The sequence below is a fragment of the Tamandua tetradactyla genome, chromosome 3, assembly GCF_023851605.1.
Source record: "Tamandua tetradactyla isolate mTamTet1 chromosome 3, mTamTet1.pri, whole genome shotgun sequence".
Classification (NCBI taxonomy): Eukaryota; Metazoa; Chordata; class Mammalia; order Pilosa; family Myrmecophagidae; genus Tamandua; species Tamandua tetradactyla.
Window position 1 is genome coordinate 181,528,747 of NC_135329.1, and position 24,368 is coordinate 181,553,114.

Genomic DNA, 24,368 nt, shown 5'->3' on the forward strand with positions numbered 1-24,368 from the left:
ATATTTCTTACTGTCTTCTTGGCAATATTATTTCTTGTAAAAAAACTGATTTTGGAAGCAAGAGTCACAGCAGAGTAGCTGATTATACAAGTTCTTCTAAATAGATACCATCAAAGGCTTAAACAATAATAAATAAAGTTGATCATGACTACATTTGTCTGAGTCTAGACTCGTTAACCATTATGTGAAATCTCTGCAAAGACATGCCGCAGAGAAGTCAGGGCCACACAGTGGAAGGTGTTCTGCTACCATAATGTACTGCAGCTATTTATTTATCATTATTTGGCAATAAAGATGTTTTACTTCTCTATATATTGTCAATGACATTAACAGAAGTCCAGGAAGACCTCTAAATTAGATTGGAAATGAGTTGGCAGCCAGCATTGTCTTTTTAAAAAATTTTGTATCAACAAAATTCTTCTCTTAAAGAAAGAGAAAGAAGGCTATATCCTGAAGGAAAAGGAACAATAGTAAGGGAAGTTGCCGAATATATTGAGGCTGCAGCCATTTCACAAAACAATGCTGTTTATCCTCCAGAGAGCTTGGTGAGGGGTAGAGAAGAAACTCGCTTTGCTAGCAACAGTAATGCTTTCAACACAGCAGCAAAAAAATACGGCAGGGGTTGTGGAGAGGACAATGTTCTAGAACTTCATTCAATATAAGATTATGCTTGAAAATATGTTTGCCCTTCTTTTTCTTAGGAGAAGATGGGAAAGAGTATAGGATACAATGTAAAATTAAACATAGCTGTGAGAGATAAAATTAAGCACCTGTTGAAAGTCTTGCGCATTTATCAAGCCAAGCAATTTGGGCATCAGAGTAATTATTGTGATGTTTAGAGACATTCATCACGAACACCTTTAATCATTTTTGTGGTCATGTAAAAAAAAAAACTGGCAACAGTCTAGACAAGGACTAATTTGTTAATTTCTGCAAAGTAGACTTTGAGAAAGCCATTGGCAGTGTAAAAGAAGTTGAAGCAGTGTAAAAGAGGGAACTGAGGATAGTGAGAAGACTTGAAATTATGTCTCTGTTGGAATAGTTGGATGAATCAGTGTGAAAGGAACCCTTAAGGAAGTTGATAGCTGTCTTCTGATACTTAAAGACATGGGGAAAAATAATACTCAGTTTCTTAGTAAAACAAATGAATTTTATCTCAATACACCACTGTGGATAAAGATTTGCAATCCATCTCTTTTGTTTTCTGAGCTGAACTCTGGGAAGCTCTATATATTCAGGGATCTCCTTACAATTATCCCAGCCAAGGGTATATTTTTCATATTGGTTTTCCCCATTGGTCCACCAAGAAGTTCAGGTTGCAGGATGCAAGGCTTAGATTAGGGCAAGGCAAGTGAGAAACGGTCATGCAAGGACAGTCAGACCCGGTCTTCATTCATAATTTTGACATTTTATTCAACATAGATTGTTTTGCATTAATTTTGATTACTGCAATTTGGGGGCACCCTCTTAATTTTTACCTCAATTGCCTTGTCATAGTCTCGGTCCTGCTATGACACTTGGCCCCATTTAAGTCCATGGGTATTAGATAGTGTGGTAAGTCAAAAGAGCAGTGGAAGTCAGGAGAGACGGTTCTAATTGGCTCTGAATGTCACTAGCTGTATGACTTTGGATGAGCCACCTTCTCACTTGGGACCCCAGGTACCTCATCTGGAAAGTGCAGGTGACATCTACTTCTAAATACCTGTTATCCTGCTCTTAATAGCTAAGAAGCTCAAAGATGGCAGGACAATGTATTCTAGCTCTCTTTTACTCTCTATTCCTCTAAGCAGCACCGAGTCGGCATTCAAAAAATGTCTTCTAGTAAATATTTTTTCCACATTGGAACAAAAATATGAACCAAGGTCCAAAAGAAAAAAACTTACACAAACTAAAAACATTCTGCAAATGAAAACAAAACTCCCCCTAACAAGAATATTGCCCCTCCCTCATTCCTCCCAGAGAAAAGAATGAAGCTGAAATCATTGTTTTTTCTGATTCATTTAAGTATGGAAAAATCTTATTGCCTTTATTTTTCCGGGTAATAGTCTACTCAAATATTTCAGGTTTTGAGTGAAGCAGACTTGTGTAATAATCCAGCCCTCAGGGATTTCTAAAGATACTAGTACCACCCTAATGAGTCACATTTCATAAAATGTAACATCTGTTAGAAAAGGTCATAAACATGCAGCAGTGCCGAGAACAGCTGGAGAACTGCAGGAAAAAGAGAATCCACTTGCCAAAGAGGTAGAAAGCAGGGAGACAGAATATTTTTCATATTGCCCAAAACCCTTTTTCTTTTCTCATCTTCTTTCCTTGACTTAAAAAAAACAAAAACAAAAACAAACAAACAAAAAACCCCCATCATAGTTCAATGGTAAACCAATATTGTAAGAGCTCTTTTCCTTATGACTGGCTTGCTGTATACTATGGCATCCTTTCCAGTTACTTATTCTCTGACCAGTGGTAGAAATGAGAGAACGAGAGGTACTTCTAAGATCTCTTAACTATATTATTTGGCAAATTATTTCTGGAAACAAAAGATGGATTGCAGTAACTGTAGAGTAAGTAATTTTAATGTATTTTATATCTTACTTTCATACTGGGTAATAATTGCCCTTGACCCATAAACACATAAGCAATGAAGGTGACCCTCTAAAGGTAATTAAATACAGTGATTCATGAGAAAGGATAGACATAGGCATCCTGTCCCTGTGATCTCAGAGATTTGTATAACTCAAAAACCAACTGCTTCTCCAGGTACTCAAGTTCAAAAAAAGTAGTCAGAAAGTATCTTGGCAGCTATAAAAATAATACAGTATATTTTCAATGAAACATAATGCAATCAGTTGATTTCCTGACTAGGAACTTGGAAGGAACTCAGTGACAAACCACTCAAATACAATAAAGATTATTTTAAAAAATATTTTAGAACATTTCCTATTTCTTTTCTGTTTATCACAGATTTTCTCTAGCAAAACAAAGTCAGACAAACCATACCAAACTGAACACCTCATTCCCTAACAGCATGTTTAATATCTCATATGACTACTTAAAAAACAACAAAAAAAAACTTGGTAATTCTAAGCTCATCCTTAAAACCACCCAAGAATAGTCATAAAAATAGTAGTTATAGGTATCTTGAGTTGGAAACACTCTAATTTTCCTTGCATGCAAGATAAAGTTTTAAAACTTCTGAAAAGAGAAATTCAGAGTGGCCATTCCACTATTTCTAAAAAATAGAATTTCACCATATTAACCTGGAAAATGGGACTGGAAGGCAGTGTCCTGAAGTTTCTTTAGAAATTACCTGTCTACTTACACAACAGAAACCACTTGTTAAGCAACACCTGCATCAAACTTTATGCCATATACAGTATAATCTTTATCAACAGGTTTTCTTAGTTGAAAATTGTGCTTAGGCAGTAATTACAGTCTCTGAATTCTTTTCTGAAGATGGATTTGGTAAGTTTACATTAAAAATATATCAATTAATGGCTTGTTCAGTGCATTTTCATCATAAAAAAAAAGGCCACATGGTGGACCCCAGGGGGCCCCAGTCAACCACCTTGCACTTGGATTTCCACTAGGATGTGCATCATTCACTAGGGTTTCTACAATTAGTGCCCTTTGGTGATGCATTCTGCCATTTAGACATGCTAAATTTCTGCCCATACACAGCTCTTTGATCATGAGTTCAATGTGAGCCAACAAAGGGACTACCCACTTGCCCCCTCAAAAAAAAAAAAAAGTGAATTTGCCCTTGGGCTGTGGTAATACAATTGGGGGAGGAGAGGAGTGTTTCTCCAATTCTACTGAATCTGGTCAGATTACATCTGGGGGCATTGTGTTCTTTTCTGGGAATGTAAGAAAAACAATCATAAATTGCAGTATGCCCAGAGAATAGGGAACAGGTTAGAGAAAAAGCTTGAAACTACATCATGTGAGGAACATTGGATTAACCAGTGGAAGTTATTTATCCTGGAAAAGAAAAGGCAGGTTAGCATTTTTCAAATGTTTCCAAGGCTGGCATGCAGAAGAAAGAACTATTCTGTGCAGTCAGAGAGTAAAACTAAGAATATGAGGGAAGCACATATCAGCTCAATGTTAGGCAAAATGTCCTAAAGAATATGGTTGCTAAAAATCCTTAATGTTAAATGCATAAAATAAATATTTATTAAGCATATGCCATGTGTTCTAGGTCCTGGAGAAACTGCAGTGAACAGAACAAAGTCTTTGCTCTCATAGAACTTTTATTCTAACGCAAAGCTACCACTTGAGGATGGTACATTCCTCATACCTAGAGATGAGGTATAAGGAACCATAAACCATAAACTGGGGGGTTTGTAGTGGGATGTCAGGCATTAAACATGACTGGACTTGATGTCTAAAATTCTGCCAACCCTGAAATTCTATGGTTGAGTATGGTTCAATCATTCTAATGATACAATTGATGTAGTTTGATGATTCTCCTGGCTCTATTGAAACTGTTATGTACCCCAGAAAAGCCATGTTTCTTTAATCCTGATCCAGTCTTGTGGGGAAAGACCTGTTGTTTGGGTGAGATCTTTTGAATAGGTTGTTCCCATGAAAAAGTGACTCCACCCATTCAAGGTGGGTCTTAATTTGTTTACTAGAGTCCTTAAGAGAGCTCACAGAGAGAGAAAGAGCTCAGAGCTGACATAGACCCAGACCTTTGGAGATGGAGAAAGGAAATGCCCCAGGTTTGAAACCAGAAGCCAGGAGAAAAGGCCAAAAGATGTTACCATGTGTCTTCCCATGTGATGGAGAAACCAAAAATGCCATTGGCCTTTTCTTCAGAGTCAAAGTGTCTTTTTCTGGATGTCTTAGTTTGGACATTCTTATGGCCTTGGAACTGTAAATTTGTAACCAAATAAATCCCGTTTGAAAAAGCCAACCCATTTCTGGTTTATTGCACTCTGGCACCTTTAGCAAACCAACACAATGCAGTTCTGATTTTGTGACTTAGCCATGGTCTCCTTCCATCAAGCAACACATATATACAGTGCTGTCTCTGCTAAGGGTCAGGTAGCATGGCAAGAGAAAGGCCACTATGAAATTTCTTTCTTAGGGGTGTCTTAAAAAACATATTTTAATTAGTTGGAATAGTTTGGGTGTGAATTCTATCAAGCTTGAATGTTTTTATAAAAGGAAATTCTAAGGCCGAGAAAATGTCCCAATTAAAATAAGTCTATAGAAATGTCCAATTTAAGGCATCCAGGGAAAGATACCTTGGCTCAAGAAGGCTGATGATGTTCAATGTTCCTCTCTCAGCTGGAAGGGCACATGGCAAACATGGTGGCATCTGCTGGCTTTCTCGTGGCTCTACAAAAGGGGCTTTCTCCAAAATGTTTCCTCTTTTAAAAGATTCCAGTAAACAATTCCACCTTCAATGGGTGGAGACACACCTTCTTGGAAATCACCTAATCAAAAGTTGCTACTTTTGGGTGGGTCACATCTCCATGGGAACAATCAAAATGCTCCCACCCAGCAATATTGAATGAGGATTAAAGGACACGGCTTTTCTGGGTCCACCATAGATTCAAACCAGCACAAATGTGTAACATATATGAATCAAACCTTCAGAAAGTTATAAAGCCTTGTATTAACCTGTGGTTAAAAGTGGATCCACAATCAGGATCTAGTTTAGATTTTGGTGTTTTGGTCACATAATAAAAGAGGATTATAAAATAATGTCCATAATATTCCTGACCAGAAGAAAAGGTGACTGATTTGGGTGTCATTTAGTCTGGTAGTCCTTAGAGTTGTCAAATGCCTACTGGAGAGGACAGGCGTAACTTTTATTCTGGCTTGAGAGCATCTACAGGCTTGGTCCCATCTTAAATTTGGGAAAAAGCATCAGCTTTGAGAGATGTTCTCACCTACATATGAAGCACTCATTAAGAGAATAAAATCAGAAGCAAAAATTCAACCTAAGAAGAAATTAGAACCATGGCTGTATGAGATTTTATGAAATTATGGATTGTTTGTAAATTTCTCATGTTGGTCAAGTTTCTGTTATCTCCTATTTTTCTGTATTAAAACCCTAAAATGAAAATCTTTGTGAGGATTAGATTATAGAAGTTGGAGAGACTTGTGACAAGAGAAATGGGCAGTCAGCTACTGAGGGAGAGGAAATGTCTGAATTCCTGGGGCCCCTCAAAGAAGAAAAGAGAAAAATGGGAAGTGGCTCAAACATGGCTCTGAGGTTGAATGGTCAAATAAGACAAGTAGGATTCCCCAACAAAGCAGCCACTGCAGTCTTCATAACCCTTTGGTTCTTAGTATATTTAAGTATGAAATGATAAAGATGATAATGGGAAGTTATGATTCACAAAAGTTGGGTGAAGGAGGGGTGTTTCTGCTTCTGGCAGTATAGAACTCTAGATTTTTGAAAAACAAAATCGTTAAAAATACTGGACTAAACACAAAGATTATTTTTAAAATATATGACTGATTGGCAAGAAAATAAGGAAAATCCTTACAGACCTGAACTGAAATGAGAGCAGAAATCCAGAGACTCCAAAACTTTGGCTGCTCTATGGCTCTCAGGAATCCCATGTGACCATATATTTTGGTTATTACTATGAAAATGTCAGAAGGTAAAAAGTAGGACCGGGGCTAGATAGGCTCTATGAGAAATCCTTGAGTTTCGATAAGAAGTGAAATAAAAAGGAAATATGCCCTGCAAAGGAAACAGCAAGTAAAATGTCTGCTACAACCTTAGTGCTGTGTAGAAGTTAAAAAATAAGTATAAGTCTCCTCTGAAAATATATTACCAGGAACCTGCTCTCATGCTAAATTGTGGCCTTTAAAAGACTTAAGCCTAGAATTTACTTTAATGTAGTCCTGAATTGTCATTGCTCCTGGACTCCTTTCTAGAAGCAAAAATAAATTCTTTCTGGAAGAACACATTTTCAAAACAGTCTTAAATCATTGGGTAATTTTCAAATGAACACAAGCTCATGATTAAAAGTCAATACAAAATTACATAAGTAAATATGCAATTACTACTAAGAGTGACAGAAATAAAAACAGAATCAGACCCACAAAGTTTTCAGATATTGGAATTATCAAATACAAAATATTAAATAAGAATGTTTAATATGTTTAAATACACAAATAAGAATTGAAGCAAGAGACTATCAAAAATAACCAGTCATGGGCCACAGTGGCTAAGCGGCAAGAACACTTGCCTGCCACACCAAAGGACACGGGTTCGATTCCTGGGGCCTGCCCATGTTAAAACAAACAAACAAACAAAACCAGTCATGCTCTATAGATGATAAAAGAGAACTTCCAAAAATTACAAAGACAACATTTGAAATTTAATTCAATGGACTAGTAAAACAGCAGCATAAATGTTGTTGAAGGGAGAACTTGTCAACTTGAAGAAAACTGTGAAGACATTATCCAAAATTCAGAATAAAGAGAAAAAGTGATAGAAAATATAAAAGAAGGGCAAGAGATGAGGAAGAGAGACTATGATGTTATCTAATATATATCAAATAAAATTTCAAAAGGGGGTAATAGTTGATGAAAGAAATCTCAAAATTAATCAAAGACTAATACTAATACAAGAATAATAAGATTAGGGAAGTACAGGCAGAACGAATGCCAAGCTAGAATGAATAAAAAGAAATCCCTAATGAGATGTAAGAAAACGCAGAACATCAAAGAAAATTGGAGAGCTACAAAGCAGCCAGATAAGAAAAGAGCTTATACACAAAAGAGGTAAAATTAGGCTGACAGACGACTTCTCAACTACAATGGAATCCATAAGACAATGGAATAATTTCTCCAGGGTACTGAAAGAAAATAATGGTCAATCTAGAAATGTATATATATAGGAGAATTATCTTTCAAGAGTAAAAGCAAAATAGGGTTTTTCAAGGAAACAAAAAATGAGAGAGATTACCACTGACAGACATTTAGTGAAGGAACTTCTAAAGGATGGTCTTTAGAAAAATAAAAAGTAAGTCTAGAAAGAAAGTCTGAGATGCAAGAATGAAAGGTGTGATAAAGGTAAATGTATGGGTAAATCAAAACAAATATTGACTTTATATAATAATACTAATACTAATAACGATAATAAATCATTTGTGAAGTTAAAAAGTAGGAAAAAGAAAGAGCTAAATATAGGACACAATTAGTATGTTAAAGAAAGGGACGTGATTGGCATTAAAGCATTACAAAATCATTTTATTATTTGAAAAGAAAATTAAGATATTGATCAAGTTCATACTTTTCTAAGTTAAGCACATATGTTATAATTTCTGGAGTAACCATAAAAGTAATAAAAATAGAGTGTACAACCTTCAAACCAGTAGAGAAGAAAGAAGGACAAAAGACATAACAAAAGGAAGTTAGTTAGAATAAACAAACTGAGGTAGAAGTCCATATATATGTGGAAGAAATCCATATATATTGGAAATTCTCTCTCTCTATGTATATTTCCAACCTTTTCCTTTAAAGCTTTTTTTGTCTATTGCTCTCCACAACTGGAATCCAGTGCCACAGACAGCCCTGAAGTTATATATCTAACAAATCAGTGTAAATGGATAAAACCCTCCAAGTAAAAGGCAAAATTGCCAGACTGGATAATAAAACAAAATATAGCTATATGCTGCTTATAAGAGGACACAGATAAATAGAAAGTTAAAGGATGAAAAATGGTGCACCATACAAAGGCCAACCACAAAAAATTATCTCAATATCAGAGAAAATAAACTTCTAGGGAAAAAAAATGAAAGTGAGAAGAGAAAATGTTTCCAATGAGAAAAAGTCAGTGAAAGGTACATGACTGACAGTGGATGGACAATCATAACCTTATGTAATAAAAGGCTGGTGGCATTTCTTCTGCATCTGCTGTTTGTTGCAGGAGTCCTTGTTTTGTTTAGTGGCTTTTCTGAAGTAATTCTATATTCTTTGTTGCATGTGGTCTCTGGAGTCTCTGCTCAGTTTGTTTAATGATTAGCTAATGACTGATCAGAGATTTCTTTAAATGTCTGGAGCCAATACATATGCCCGTTTTTGCCAAGGGGCTCTGTGTGCATGTTGGGGCATACCTCCAATTCTCAGGCAGGGTGTTGACGACTTCCTTTAGCTTTCTCTTCCTGCTTGCACAGAACTTTGAGCTCATCCATAGGTGAGAGTATAGAGCCTTCTCAGTCTTTTCTAAGCATACATAAAGCCCTGGGCATGTGGGCATTCTTGATTCCCAGGAGTAAGTTAGAGTTTTTCAAAAGGCCTCTGTATATTTCATTTCCAAGCTTTTCCTTTAAAGCTTTTTGTGTGTTGCATTCCAGGGCTGCAGACAGTGCTGGAGTTGGACAATTGCCTTTGATTTTTTTTTTTTAACAATGCCCATGGGGAAAAAGGCTTTTACACTGGGTGAGCTCCAAGACAGGTCAAATACAAATAGTCTGGCAGGAGGGTCTTCCAGAAAACCACCAGACAAGTCAAATAATGACAACTTCTGGGAATGAGGCTTTGAAGGAGATCCAGTCCCCTTTTGCTCCCTTCAGTAGCTGCCAGGCTGCTAGTCTTTTTTTAAAATTTATTTTAATATAAAATTGTTTAAAAAACATTATCGACATAGAAATACGAACTTTCTTACCATATGATCATTCCATTCTTGGTATATGAACAAAAACTCACAATATCATCACCGTGATCATTTCTTAGAACATTTGCATCAATTCAGAAAAAGAAATAAAAAGTAAAAAGAAAAAAACTCATCCATACCATACCCTTTACCCCTTCCTCTCATTAATTGCTAATAGTTCCATCTACCCAATATATTTTAGCCTTTGTTTTCCCTAATTTTTTCTATACCCCTTACACCTCCCTTTTATTGATCAGTAGCATTTCAATCTACTAAATTTATTTTAACATTTGTTCCCCCCATTATTTATTTATTTTTAATCCATATGTTTTACTCATCTGTCCATACCATAGATAAAAGGAACATCAGACACAAGGTTTTCACAATCACACAGTCACAATGTGAAAGCTATATCATTATACAACCATTTTCAAGAAACATGGCTACTGGAACACAGCTCTACATTTTCAGGTACTTCCCTCCAGCCTCTCCAATATACCTTAACTAAAAAAGGTTATCTATATAATGCATAAGAATAACCTCCAGGATTACCTCTCAACTCTGTTTGAAATCTCTCAGCCACTGACACTTGATTTTGTCTCATTTCTCTCTCCCCACTTTCGGTCGAGAAGGTTTTCTCAATCCCTTGATGCTGAGTCCCAGCTCATTCTAAGATTTCTGCCCCATGTTGTCAGGAAGTTCTACTCCCCTGGGAGTCATGTCCTACCTAGAGAGGGGAAGGGCAGTGAGTTTGCTTGTCATGTTGGCTGAGAGAGAGAGGCCACATCTGAGCAACAAAACAGGTTCTCTGGGGGGTGACTCTTAGGCCTAATTTTAAGTAGGCTTAGCTTGTCCTTTGTGGGGATAAGTTTCATATGAACCTCCAAGATTGAGGGTTCGGCCTATTGCTTTGGCTGTCCCCACTGCTTGTGAGAATATCAGGCCTTCTCCACATGGGGAAGCAAAATTTACCCCCTTTCTCGCCGTTCCCCCTAGGGGACTTTGCAAATATTTTTTTATTCACTGCTTAAATCACTCTGGGATTTATCAGGCCACTACTCTGGACAAACCTACAAAATCTCATGCCCTACTCAAGGTTCCAGGTACTTATGGTGGTAAATTAAATTGTCCACATGAGTTATATTAGGAAATGCACTAGTCAAAATATAAACTTTGCACCTAATAAACATTTTTTTGCTTTAGTCTCACACATAAATTAAAGTTTTAAAATATGAATTACCATCTATTTTCAACACCCTGCAGTAATGACATTACTTTGTTCTTCCTCATGCAAAAACATTTTTTAATTTGTACATTTAGTCACTATCATTGTAAACTCTAGGCATTCCTAGATTATACCATCTCAGTTTTTATCATCTATCTTTCCTTCTGATATCATTTGTGCCCCAGCCCTCCTCTCTCTATCATTCTCACATTCAGCTTCTTTTAGTGTACTAACATTATTGTATTACGGTTATGTAGTATCCATTCTTGAACATTTACAATCAGTTCTGCTGCACAATCTGTATCCCTTCAGCTCCAATTACCCAATATCTACTCTACTCCTATCTCTGATGGTCTCTGTTAACCAAAATTCTCCAAGTTCTTTCACTAATGTTAGTTCATATCAGTGAAACCATACTGTATTTGTCCTATTGTTTCTGGCTAATCTCACTCAGCATAATGTCCTCAAGTTTCATCCATGTTGTTACATACTTCATAACTTTATTCTGTCTTATGGCTGCATAATATTCCATCACATGTATATATCTCAGCTTGTTTAGCCGCTCGTCTGTTGATGGACATTTTGGCTGTTTCCATCTCTTCGCAATTGTAAATAATGCTGCTATAAACATTGGTATGAAAAGTCCGTTTGTGTCCTTGCCCTCATGTCCTCTGAGTAGATACCTAGCAATGCCAGATCATATGGAAATTCTATACGTAGCTTCCTGAGGACCTGCCAAACTGCCCTCCACAGTGGTTGTACCGTTTGACATTCCCACCAACAGTGGATAAGTATGCATCTTTATCCACATCCTCTTCAGTACTTGTTTTCTGTTTTATTGATAATGGCCATTCTGGTGGGTGAGAGACGATATCTCCTTGTGGTTTTGATTTGCATTTCCCTAATAGCCAGGGAAGTTGAGCATCTTTTCATGTGCCTTTTGGCCATTTGTATTTCCTCTTCTGAGAAGTGTCTGTTCATGTATTTTGTAATTGGGTTGTTTGTCTTTTTGTTATTGAGTTGAACAATCTCTTTATATATTCTGGATACTAGACCTTTATCTGATATATCCTTTCTAAATATTGTCTCCCATTGTGTAGGCTGTCTGTTTACTTTCCTGACAAAGTTCTTTGATGCATAAAAGTGCTCAATTTTGAGGAGCTACCATTTATTTATTTACTTCTTCACTGCTCCCACTTTGGGTGTAAGAGCTAGGAAACTGACTTCTATTATAAGATTTATAAGATATTTCCCTACATTTTCTTCCAAAAGTTTTATGATCTTAGATCTAATGTTTAGGTTTTTGATCCATTTTGAGTTAATTTTTGTATAGGGTGCGAGATATTGATCCTCTTTCATTCTTTTGCATGTGGATATCCAGTTCTCTGGGTACCATTTATTGAAGAGACTGTTCTGTCCCAGGTGAGTTGGCTTGACTGCCTTATCAAAGATCAATTGTCCATAGATGAGTCTATATCTGAACACTCTATTCAATTCCATTGGTTGGTATATCTATCTTTATGCCAGTACTATGCTCTTTTGACTATTGTAGCCTATAGTACACCTTAAAGTCAGGTAGTGTGAGACCTCCAACTTCATTTTTCTTTCTCAGGATATTTTAACTATTTGGGGCACCTACCCTTCCAGATAAATTTGGTTATTGGTTTTTTTAGTTCAGAAAAGTAAGTTTTGGGGATTTTAATTGGTATTGTTATTGAATCTATAAATCATTTTTGGTAGAATTGACATCTTAACTATATTTAGTTTTCCAATCCATGAACACAGTATGACCTTCCACTTATTTAGATCTTCTGGGATTTCATTTAAAATTTTCTCATAGTTTTCTCTGTATAGGTCTTTTGTATCCTTAGTTAAATTTATTCCTAAATATTTTATTCTTTTGGTTGCAATTGTAAATGAATTTTTTTATTAATTTCCCCCTCTGATTGTTCATTACTAGTGTATAGAAATGCTACAGATTTTTTTTTTTTAACATGGGCAGGCACTGGGAATCGAACCTGGGTCCTCTGGCATGGCAGGCAATCCTTCTTGCATGCTGAGCCACTGTGGCCTGCCCTAGAAATGCTACAGATTTTTGAGTGTTTATCTTGTAACTTGCCACTTAGCTGTACTCATTTATTAGCTCTAATAGTTTTGCTGTGGATTTTTCAGGGTTTTTTACATATAGTATCATATCATCTGCAAACAGTGAGAGTTTTATTTCTTCCTTTCCAATTTTGATGCCTTGTATTTCTTTTTCTTGTCTAATTGCTCTGGTTAGAACTTCCAACACAATGCTGAATAATAATGGTGATAGTGGGAATCCTTGTCTTGTTCCTGATCTTAGGGGGAAAGCTTTCAGTCTTTCCCAATTGAGGATGATGTTAGCTGTGGGTTTTTCATATATTCCCTTTATCATGTTGAGGAAGTTCCCTTCTATTCCTATCCTTTGGAGTGTTTTCAGCAAGAAAGGATGTTGAATTTTGTCAAATGCATTTTCTGCACCAATCAAGATGATCATGTGGTTTTTCTGCTTTGATTTGTTGATATGGTGTATTACATTAATTGATTTTCTTATGTTGAACCATCCTTGCATACCTGGGATAAATCCTACTTGGTCATGGTGTATAATTATTTTAATGTGCTACTGGATTCCCTTTGCAAGAATTTTGTTGAGGATTTTGTATCTATATTCATTAGACAGATTGGTCTGTAATTTTCTTTTCTTGTAATATCTTTGGCTTTGGTATGAGAGTGATGTTGGCTTTGTAGAATGAGTTAGGTAACCTTCCCTCCTCTTCAATTTTTTTTGAACAGTTTGAGCTGTATTGGTACTAATTCTTTCTTGAATGTTTGATAGAATTCACATGTGAAACCATCTGGTCCTGGACTTTTCTTTTGGGGGAGCTTCTTAATCACTGATTCAATTTCTTTACTTCTGACTGGTTTGTTGAGGTCGCCTGTTTCTTCTTGAGTCAGTGTTGGTTGTTCATGCCTTTCTAGAAAGTTGTCATTTCATCTACATTGTCGAGCTTATTAACATAAAGTTATTCATAGTATCCTCTCAAAACCTCCTGTATTTCTGTGGGGTCAGTGGTTATGTCTCCTCTTCCATTTCTGATTTTATTTATTTGCATCCTCTCTCTTCTTCTTTTTGTCACCCATGGTAAGGGTCCATCAATCTTATTGATTTTCTCATAGAACCAACTTCTGGTTTTGTTGATTTTCTCGAGCGTTTTCATGTTCTCAATTTCATTTATTTCTGCTCTGATCTTCATTATTTCTTTCCTTTTGCTTGCTTTAGGGTTAGTTTGCTGTTCTTTCTCCCATTCTTCTAACTTGACAATTAATTCCTGAAGTTTTGCTCTTTCTTCTTTTTTTATACAGGCATTTAGGACAATAAATTTCCCTCTTACCACTGCCTTTGCTGCCTCCCATAAATTTTGATATCTTGTATTTTCATTTTCATTTGCCTTGAGATATTTACTGGGTTCTCTTGCAATTTCTTCCTTGACCCACTGGTTGTTTAAGAGCATTCTGTTGAGCTTCCATATATTTGTAAATTTTCTGGCACTCTGTCTATTATTGATTTCCAATTTCACTCCTTTATGATCTGAGAATGTGTTTTGAATGATTTTAATCTTTTTAAATTTATTGAGACTTGCTTTGTGACCCAGCATATGGACTATCCTTAAGAATAATCCATGTGATCTGAGGGAGAAGATGGCGGCTTAGTAAGACGTGCAGATCTTAGTTTCTTCTCCAGGACAGCTACTAGGGGAGTAGAAACGATACAGAAAGCGCCCAAAGCCACAACAGAGATAAAAAAAGACAGCATACCCCATCCTGGAACGGCTGGCTGGCTGAGAGAAGCAGCTCGGGTGAGATCACCGAGGCGCGCGGGCCTCACCAGGCGGGGCGGCAAGCGGCCGGAGTCACTCCCTTCCCCCTTCCCGGGCCGGCTGGGAGAATTGGAGAGGCGGTCCCCTGAAACCGCGGCGGCTGGCGCCCACACCACGCGTGGCCCCCCGGACCAACTGAGAGAATTGGATCGGAAATCCCCAGGCCGCGGAGAATGGTGACGGGTGGGGGAGGCCCCTTCCAAACCCATGACTCCCCGGGAACGTGCACTCTCCCGGGCGGGCCGCTGCCGCTGGTGCCCTCCCGCCACGCTTGTCACCCCGGGCTGACTAGGAAATTCGGACGGGCTCTTTCCTGGGCTGTGGCAGCCAGCAACCCTCCCTGCATTCGGACCCCGGGCCGGCTCAAGCCGCTTCGGCTAGCGAACCTCCCGGACGGCGAGAGTTTTCCAAAGTTAAAGATCCCACAGCACCTTTTACTGGTGGGACCCGCAGACAAACGTGTGCCACGAGTGCCACCTACTGGGCAGGATAAGAAAAACAGAACCCAGAGATTTCACAGAAAAATCTTCCAAACTTTTGGATCCAATACCCAGGGAAATCTGTCTAAATGCACAGACGCCAACAGAAGATAATGGATCACACTCAAATAATTGAAAATATGGCCCAGTCAAAGGAACAAACCAATAGTTCAAATGAGATACAGGAGTTGAGACAACTAATGCTGAATATACGAACAGAAATGGAAAACCTCTTCAAAAACGAAATCGATAAATTGAGGGAGGACATGAAGAAGACATGGGCTGAACATAAAGAAGAAATAGAAAAACTGAAAAAACAAATCACAGAACTTATGGAAGTGAAGGACAAAGTAGAAAAGATAGAAAAAACAATGGATACCTACAATGATAGATTCAAAGAGACAGAAGATAGAATTAGTGATTTGGAGGATGGAACATCTGAATTCCAAAAACAAACAGAAACTATCAGGAAAAGAATGGAAAAACTTGAACAGGGTATCAGGGAACTCAAGGACAATATGAAGCGCACAAATATACGTGTTGTGGGTGTCCCAGAAGGAGAAGAGAAGGGAAAAAGAGGAGAAAAACTAATGGAAGAAATTTTCACTGAAAATTTCCCAACTCTTATGAAAGACCTAAAATTACAGATCCAAGAAGTGCAGCGCACCCCAAAGAGATTAGACCCAAATAGGCGTTCTCCAAGACACTTACTAGTTAGAATGTCAGAGGTCAAAGAGAAAGAGAGGATCTTGAAAGCAGCAAGAGAAAAACAATCCATCACATACAAGGGAAACCCAATAAGACTATGTGTAGATTTCTCAGCAGAAACCATGGAGGCTAGAAGACAGTGGGATGATATATTTAAATTACTAAAAGAGAAAAACTGCCAACCAAGACTCCTATATCCAGCAAAATTGTCCTTCAAAAATGAGGTAGAAATTAAAACATTCTCAGACAAAAAGTCACTGAGAGAATTTGTGACCAAGAGACCAGCTCTGCAAGAAATACTAAAGGGAGCACTAGAGTCAGAACCGAAAAGACAGAAGAGAGAGGTATGGAGAAGAGTGTAAAAAGAAGGAAAGTCAGATATGATATATATAATACAAAAGGCAAAATGGCAGAGGAAAATATTATCCAAACAGTAATAACACTAAATGTTAATGGACTGAATTCCCCAATCAAAAGACATAGAATGGCAGAATGGATTAAAAAACAGGATCCTTCTATATGCTGTCTACAGGAAACACATCTTAGACCCAAAGATAAACATAGGTTGAAAGTGAAAGGTTGGGAAAAGATATTTCATGCAAATAACAACCAGAAAATAGCAGGAGTGGCTATACTAATATCCAACAAGTTAGACTTCAAATGTAAAACAGTTAAAAGAGACGAAGAAGGACACTATATACTAATAAAAGGAACAATTAAACAAGAAGATATAACAATCATAAATATTTACGCACCGAACCAGAATGCCCCAAAATACGTGAGGAATACACTGCAAACACTGAAAAGGGAAATAGACACAAATACCATAATAGTTGGAGACTTCAATTCCCCACTCTCATCAATGGACAGAACATCTAGACAGAGGATCAATAAAGAAATAGAGAATCTGAATATTACTATAAAGGAGCTAGACTTAACAGACATTTATAGGACATTACATCCCACAACAGCAGGATACACCTTTTTCTCAAGTGCTCATGGGTCATTCTCAAAGATAGACCATATGCTGGGTCACAAAGCAAGTCTTAACAAATTTAAAAAGATTGAAATCATACACAACACTTTCTCAGATCATAAAGGAATGAAGTTGGAAATCAATAATAGGCGGAATGCCAGAAAATTCACAAATACCTGGAGGCTCAACAACACACTCTTAAACAACGAGTGGGTCAAAGAAGAAATTGCAAGAGAAATTAGTAAATACCTCGAGGCAAATGAAAATGAAAACACAACATATCAAAACTTATGGGATGCAGCAAAGGCAGTGCTAAGAGGGAAATTTATTGCCCTAAATGCCTATATCAGAAAAGAAGAAAAGGCAAAAATGCAGGAATTAACTGTTCACTTGGAAGAACTGGAGAAAGAACAGCAAACTAATCCCAAAGCAAGCAAAAGGAAAGAAATAACAAAGATCAGAGCAGAAATAAATGAAATTGAAAATATGAAAACAGTAGAGAAAATCAATAAGACCAGAAGTTGGTTCTATGAGAAAATCAATAAGATTGATGGGCCCTTAGCAAGATTGACAAAAAGAAGAAGAGAGAGGATGCAAATAAATAAGATCAGAAATGGAAGAGGAGACATAACTACTGACCTCACAGAAATAAAGGAGGTAATAACAGGATACTATGAACAACTTTATGCTAATAAATACAACAATTTAGATGAAATGGACGGGTTCCTGGAAAGACATGAACAACCAACTTTGACTCAAGAAGACATAGATGACCTCAACAAACCAATCACAAGTAAAGAAATTGAATTAGTCATTCAAAAGCTTCCTAAAAAGAAAAGTCCAGGACCAGATGGCTTCACATGTGAATTCTACCAAACATTCCAGAAAGAATTAGTACCAATTCTCCTCAAACTCTTCAAAAAAATCGAAGTGGAGGGAAAACTGCCTAATTCATTCTATGAAGCCAACATCACCCTCATACCAAAACCAGGCAAAGATATTACAAAAAAAGAAAACTACAGACCAATCTCTCTAATGAATATAGAAGCAAAAATCCTCAATAAAATTCTAGCAAATCGTATCCAACAACACATTAAAAGAATTATACATCATGACCAAGTAGGATTCATCCCAGGTATGCAAGGATGGTTCAACATAAGAAAATCAATTAATGTAATACACCATATCAACAAATCAAAGCAGAAAAATCACATGATCATCTCAATTGATGCAGAGAAGGCATTTGACAAGATTCAACATCCTTTCCTGTTGAAAACACTTCAAAAGATAGGAATACAAGGGAACTTCCTTAAAATGATAGAGGGAATATATGAAAAACCCACAGCTAATATCATCCTCAATGGGGAAAAATTGAAAACTTTCCCCCTAAGATCAGGAACAAGACAAGGATGTCCACTATCACCACTATTATTCAACATTGTGTTGGAGGTTCTAGCCAGAGCAATTAGACAAGAAAAAGAAATACAAGGCATCAAAATTGGAAAGGAAGAAGTAAAACTATCACTGTTTGCAGATGATATGATACTATACGTCGAAAACCCGGAAAAATCCACAACAAAACTACTAGAGCTAATAAATGAGTACAGCAAAGTAGCAGGTTACAAGATCAACACTCAAAAATCTGTAGCATTTCTATACACTAGTAATGAACAAGATGAGGGGGAAATCAAGAAACGAATCCCATTTACAGTTGCAACTAAAAGAATAAAATACTTAGGAATAAATTTAACTAAAGAGACAAAAAACCTATATAAAGAAAACTACAAAAAACTGCTAAAAGAAATCACAGAAGACCTAAATAGATGGAAGGGCATACCGTGTTCATGGATTGGAAGACTAAATATAGTTAAGATGTCAATCCTACCTAAATTGATTTACAGATTCAATGCAATACCAATCAAAATCCCAACAACTTATTTTTCAGAAATAGAAAAACCGATAAGCAAATTTATCTGGAAGGGCAGGGTGCCCCGAATTGCTAAAAACATCTTGAGGAAAAAAAACGAAGCTGGAGGTCTAGCGATGCCAGACTTTAAGGCATATTATGAAGCCACAGTGGTCAAAACAGCATGGTATTGGCATAAAGATAGATATATTGACCAATGGAATCGAATAGAGTGCTCAGATATTGACCCTCTCATCTATGGACATTTGATCTTTGATAAGGCAGTCAAGCCAACTCACCTGGGACAGAGCAGTCTCTTCAATAAATGGTGCCTAGAGAACTGGATATCCATATGCAAAAGAATGAAAGAAGACCCATCTCTCACACCCTATACAAAAGTTAACTCAAAATGGATCAAAGATCTAAACATTAGGTCTAAGACCATAAAACAGTTAGAGGAAAATGTTGGGAGATATCTTATGGATCTTACAACTGGAGGTGGTTTATGGACCTTAAACCTAAAGCAAGAACACTGAAGAAGGAAATAAATAAATGGGAACTCCTCAAAATTAAACACTTTTGTGCATCAAAGAACTTCATCAAGAAAGTAGAAAGACAGCCTACACAATGGGAGACAATATTTGGAAACGACATGTTGGATAAAGGTCTAGGATCCAGAATTTATAAAGAGATTGTTCATCTCAACAACAAAAAGACAGCCAACCCAATTACAAAATGGGAAAAAGACTTGAACAGACACCTATCAGAAGAGGAAATACAAATGGCCAAAAGGCACATGAAGAGATGCTCAATGTCCCTGGCCATTAGAGAAATGCAAATCAAAACCACAATGAGATATCATCTCACACCCACCAGAATGGCCATTATCAACAAAACAGAAAATGACAAGTGCTGGAGAGGATGCGGTGAAAGAGGCACACTTATCCACTTTTGGTGGGAATGTCAAATGGTGCAACCACTGTGGAAGGCAGTTTGGCGGTTCCTCAAAAAGCTGAATATAGAATTGCCATATGACCCAGCAATACCATTGCTGGGAATATACTCAAAGGACTTAAGGGCAAAGACACAAACGGACATTTGCACACCAATGTTTATAGCAGCGTTATTTACAATTGCAAAGAGATGGAAACAGCCGAAATCTCCATCAACAGAAGAGTGGCTAAACAAACTGTGGTATATACATACGATGGAATACTATGCAGCTTTAAGACAGGATAAACTTATGAAGCATGTAATAACATGGATGGACCTAGAGAACATTATGCTGAGTGAGTCCAGCCAAAAACTAAAGGACAAATACTGTATGGTCCCACTGATGTGAACCGACATTCGAGAATAAATTTGGAATATGTCCTTGATAACAGAGTCCAGCAGGAGGTAGAAACAGGGTAAGATAATGGCCAATTGGAGTTGAAGGGATACAGACGGTGTAACAGGACTAGATACAAAAACTCAAAAATGGACAGCACAATAATACCTAATTGTAAAGTAATCATGTTAAAACACTGAATGAAGCTGCATCTGAGCTATAGGTTTTTGTTTTGTTTTGATTTTACTATTATTACTTTTATTTTTTTCTCTATATTAACATTCTATATCTTTTTCGGTTATGTTGCTAGTTCTTCTAAACCAATGCAAATGTACTAAGAAATGATGATCATGCATCTATGTGATGATGTTAAGAATTACTGATTGCATATGTAGAATGGTATGATCTCTAAATGTTGGGTTAATTTCTTTTTTTCCGTTAATTAAAAAAAAAAAGAGAAGGGGTAATTGGAGCTGAAGGGATACAGACTGTACAACGGGACTGGATATAAAAACTCAGAAATGGACAGCACAAGACTATCCAATTGCAATGCAATTATGTTAAAACACTGAATGAAGCTGCATGTGAGGTATAGGTTTTTTGTTTTTGTTTTTTTTCTTTCCATTATTGTTTTAATTCTTATTCTGTTGTCTTTTTATTTCTTTTTCTAAATCGATGCAAAAGTACTAAGAAATGATGAATATGCAACTATGTGATGTTATTAAGAATTGCTGATTGTACATGTAGATTGGAATGATTTCTAATTGTTTTGTTAATTCTTTTTTTAATTAATAAAAAAAAAAGAATAATCCATGAGCACTTGGAAAAAAGGTGTATCCTGCTGTTGTGGGGTATAATGTTCTATAAATGTCTGTTAAGTCTAGCTCATTTATTGTATTATTCAAATTCTCTGTTTCTTTATTGATCCTCCATCTAAATGTTCTGCCCATTGATGAGAGTGGGGAATTGAAGTCTCCAATTATTATGGTAGATGTGTCTATTTCTTTTTTCAGTGTTTGCCTCATGTATTTTGGTGCACTCTGGCTCAGTACATGAATATTTATGATTGTTATGTCTTATTGAATTGTTCATTTCATTAATACATAGTGTCCTTCTTTGTCTCTTTTAATTGTCTTACATTTGAAGTCTAATTTGTTCGATATTAGTTTTGCTACTCCTGTTCTTTTCTGATTGTTGTTTGCATTAAATATCTTTTCCCAACTTTTCACTTTCAACCTGGGTTTATCCTTGGGTCTAAGATGCATCTCCTGTAGACAGCATCTAGATGGGTCCTGCTTTTCAATCCATTCTGCCAGACTATGTCTTTTGATTGGAGAGTTTAATCCATTAACATTCGGTGTTATTACTGCATGGGTAGTACTTTCTTCTACTATTTTGTCTTCTGGATTTTATATGTCATATCTAATTTTCCTTCTTTTTACCTTTACTCATAGTCTTCCTTTGTACACTCTTCTCCACACCTCTCTCTTCTGTCTTCGTATCTGTCTCTAGTGTTCCCTTTAGTATTTCTTGCAGAGCTGGTCACTTGGTCACAAATTCTCTCAGTGATTTTTTGTCTGAAAATGTTTTAATTTCTCCTTCATTTTTGAAGGACAATTTTGCTGGATATAGAATTCTTGGTTGGCAGTTTTTCTCTTTTAGTATCTTAAATATATTATCCCACTGTCTTCTCGCCTCCATGGTTTCTGCTGAGAAATCTATGCATAGTCTTATTGGGCTTCCCTTGTATGTGATGGATTGTTTTTCTCTTTGTGCTTTCAAGATTCTTTCTCTTTGACATGTGACATTCTGATTAGTAAGTGTCTTGGAGTATGTCTATTTGGATGTATTCTGTTTGGGGTATGCTGCACTTCTTGGATCTGTAATTTTACATCTTACATAAGAGTTGGGAAATTTTCAGTGATAATTTCCTCCATTAGTTTTTCTCCTCCTTTTCCCTTCTCTTCTCCTTTTCAGACACACACGATATGTATGTTCATGTGCTTCATGTTGTCATTCATTTCCCTGAGTCCCTGCTCATATTTTTGCATTCTTTTCCCTATATTTTCTTTTGCTTGTCAGTTTTCAGATGTCCCCTCCTCCAGTTCACTAATCCTATCTTCTGCCTCTTGAAATCTAACATTGTAGGTTTCCTTTGTTTTTTTCATCTCTTCTACAGTGTCTTTCATTCCCATAAGTTCTGTGACTTGCTTTTTCAGACTTTCAATTTCTTCTTTTTATTCTTTCCTTGCCTTCTTTATATCCTCCCTCAATTCATTGATTTGATTTTTGACAAGGTTTTCTATGCCTGCTGGAACACTCTGAATTAATTGTTTCAACTCCTGTATCTCATTTGAATGGTTGGTTTGTTCCTTTGACTGGGCTATATCTTCAATTTTCCTAGTATGATTTGTTATTTTTGGGGGCATCTAGGCATTTAATTTCCTTGATTAGTTTATTCTGGATATTATTTTCACTTATTTTACCTAGGATTTTCTTGCTGGGTGACTTTGTTGTCTGTCTGTTCTTTGATATTCAGTTCAGCTTATTCTGGACCTCTAGCTTAGGTTTTGTTTAACAGATCAGAATTTTTCAGTTCTTGTTTTCTTGTTTCTTGTCCTGCCTGTATGGTGCCTTTTTTCCCCCTTAGTATGGTCTACTTAGATATTATAGACCCCCTGTCAGATTTTCCTGTACTGAGTGGTCTCCTCTCAGGAGGAAAGAGTTACCTGCATCAATTTTCCCCGAGACTGAGACCCAGCAGGTTGAAAGACTTTCCTATGAAGCCTCTAAACTCTGTGTTTTTTCTATCCTGCCCGGTATGTGGCACTTGTCTGCCTGTGGGTCCCACCAGCATAAGGTAATGTGGTACCTATCACTTCAGCAGAGTCTCCCTCCTTGGGGTATGATTGAAAAAGAGGAGAGGTTGTAGGCTGGCTTTAATTGCTTCAATTTTCCAGACTCTGGGGTCTGAATTCCTTGAGGGAGGGAATCCACCTGAGCTAGGCCGCACCCCTCTCCTGGGGAAGGCATAGCCTCGAGACAAACTCTCAAGCAAGCTTAATGCTGCCTATGCCTGGGACAGTTGAAACCTAAAATGGCTTTTTTTCTTTTTCCATCACTTAGTTTTCAAGACTCCCACAGAGCTGGAAAGTGGGGTATGGGACTAGGGCAAGTTAGAAAAGTGACAAAGCTCACTGTTTCTTACTGAGATTCAGCTCTTTTCCTGAATAAATGCTCTCTGTAGTCTCACAAGCCTTCAGGTAATTTCTAGAGCTCTGAAAAATTTGATTCTAACAGTTTTTGCCAGTTTTCTCAATTGCTTTTAAGGAGAAGAGAACTTGGATAGGGAGTTTGAATAGGCACATTTATGTGCATCTAGAAACATAAGGCCCAAATAGCATGGTATTCTTTTAAAAATAGGTTTATGATATCTAAGAAGAAGAATATAACCCATTTTAAAGTTAAACTGTTGGGGAAAATAAACATTTTCCCACCATTTCCTTCTCATTCCTAAACTCACTTTAGCTACAGAGACTATAAAAGTGAGTGAACAAATGAATAAGTAAAATTTTCACCTCATCAAAGGGTCCACTATAGGGGTCTGAACACAATGGGTACTCAAGGAACAGTGCTGAATAAAAATAGATTGGCTGAAAAGAGACGAAAATGGACCTGTTACTCTATTACATCTTATCCCATCCATAAAATTAAATATTTAGTTTATGTTTATGAAATATAAAATTATATAATCTTTTATATTGAAGATTTCTTACTTCCTTTAATTTTTATGTGATATTTCTATAGTTGGGAGGGAAATGAGTCCTATAATATAGTTTTAACAGTAAATGTTTTCCATAAAAGTAAAGAAGAAAGGAGAAAGATGGTATGGAAGAAAGGAGGAAGGAGTGTTGTTAAAGTGATGGTCATTGACAAATTGTGAAACCACTTTGATAATACCTAGCAGGAATATAATTATTTCCCATCAGAAACTCATATCCAGCTCAGTTGAAGCATATTAGTTAAAGAAGTAGGTTTGAAAGTAATCTGAAAAGATTCCTGTGCCTCTTAATTCATTACAATGAATGAGCCATAATCATTTAAGAGTGTTAGTGCTCATGAGAGTCTACATTTAAAGGACTTAACAAGCTTTAGTACCAACATAATATAATACAATTGTAATGTAATATGATCCTATAGTATGAATTTTTCTCTAG

General features: G+C 36.7%; 1 protein-coding gene across 7 annotated transcripts in view; it reads right to left on the reverse strand.

Moving 5' to 3' along the window:
- CMKLR2 (chemerin chemokine-like receptor 2) overlaps nucleotides 1-24,368 on the reverse strand; it is a 99,265-nt gene that overhangs the window by 35,110 nt on the left and 39,787 nt on the right. The window contains exon 5 of one of the 7 annotated variants that reach the window (XR_013173012.1): nucleotides 23,317-23,804. The exons of the other annotated variants lie outside the window; for them this stretch is intronic. The gene's annotated coding sequence lies outside the window, so the exon portion shown is untranslated. Of the gene's footprint in view, nucleotides 1-23,316; nucleotides 23,805-24,368 lie in introns of those variants that run through there. 7 annotated transcript variants of the gene reach the window in all.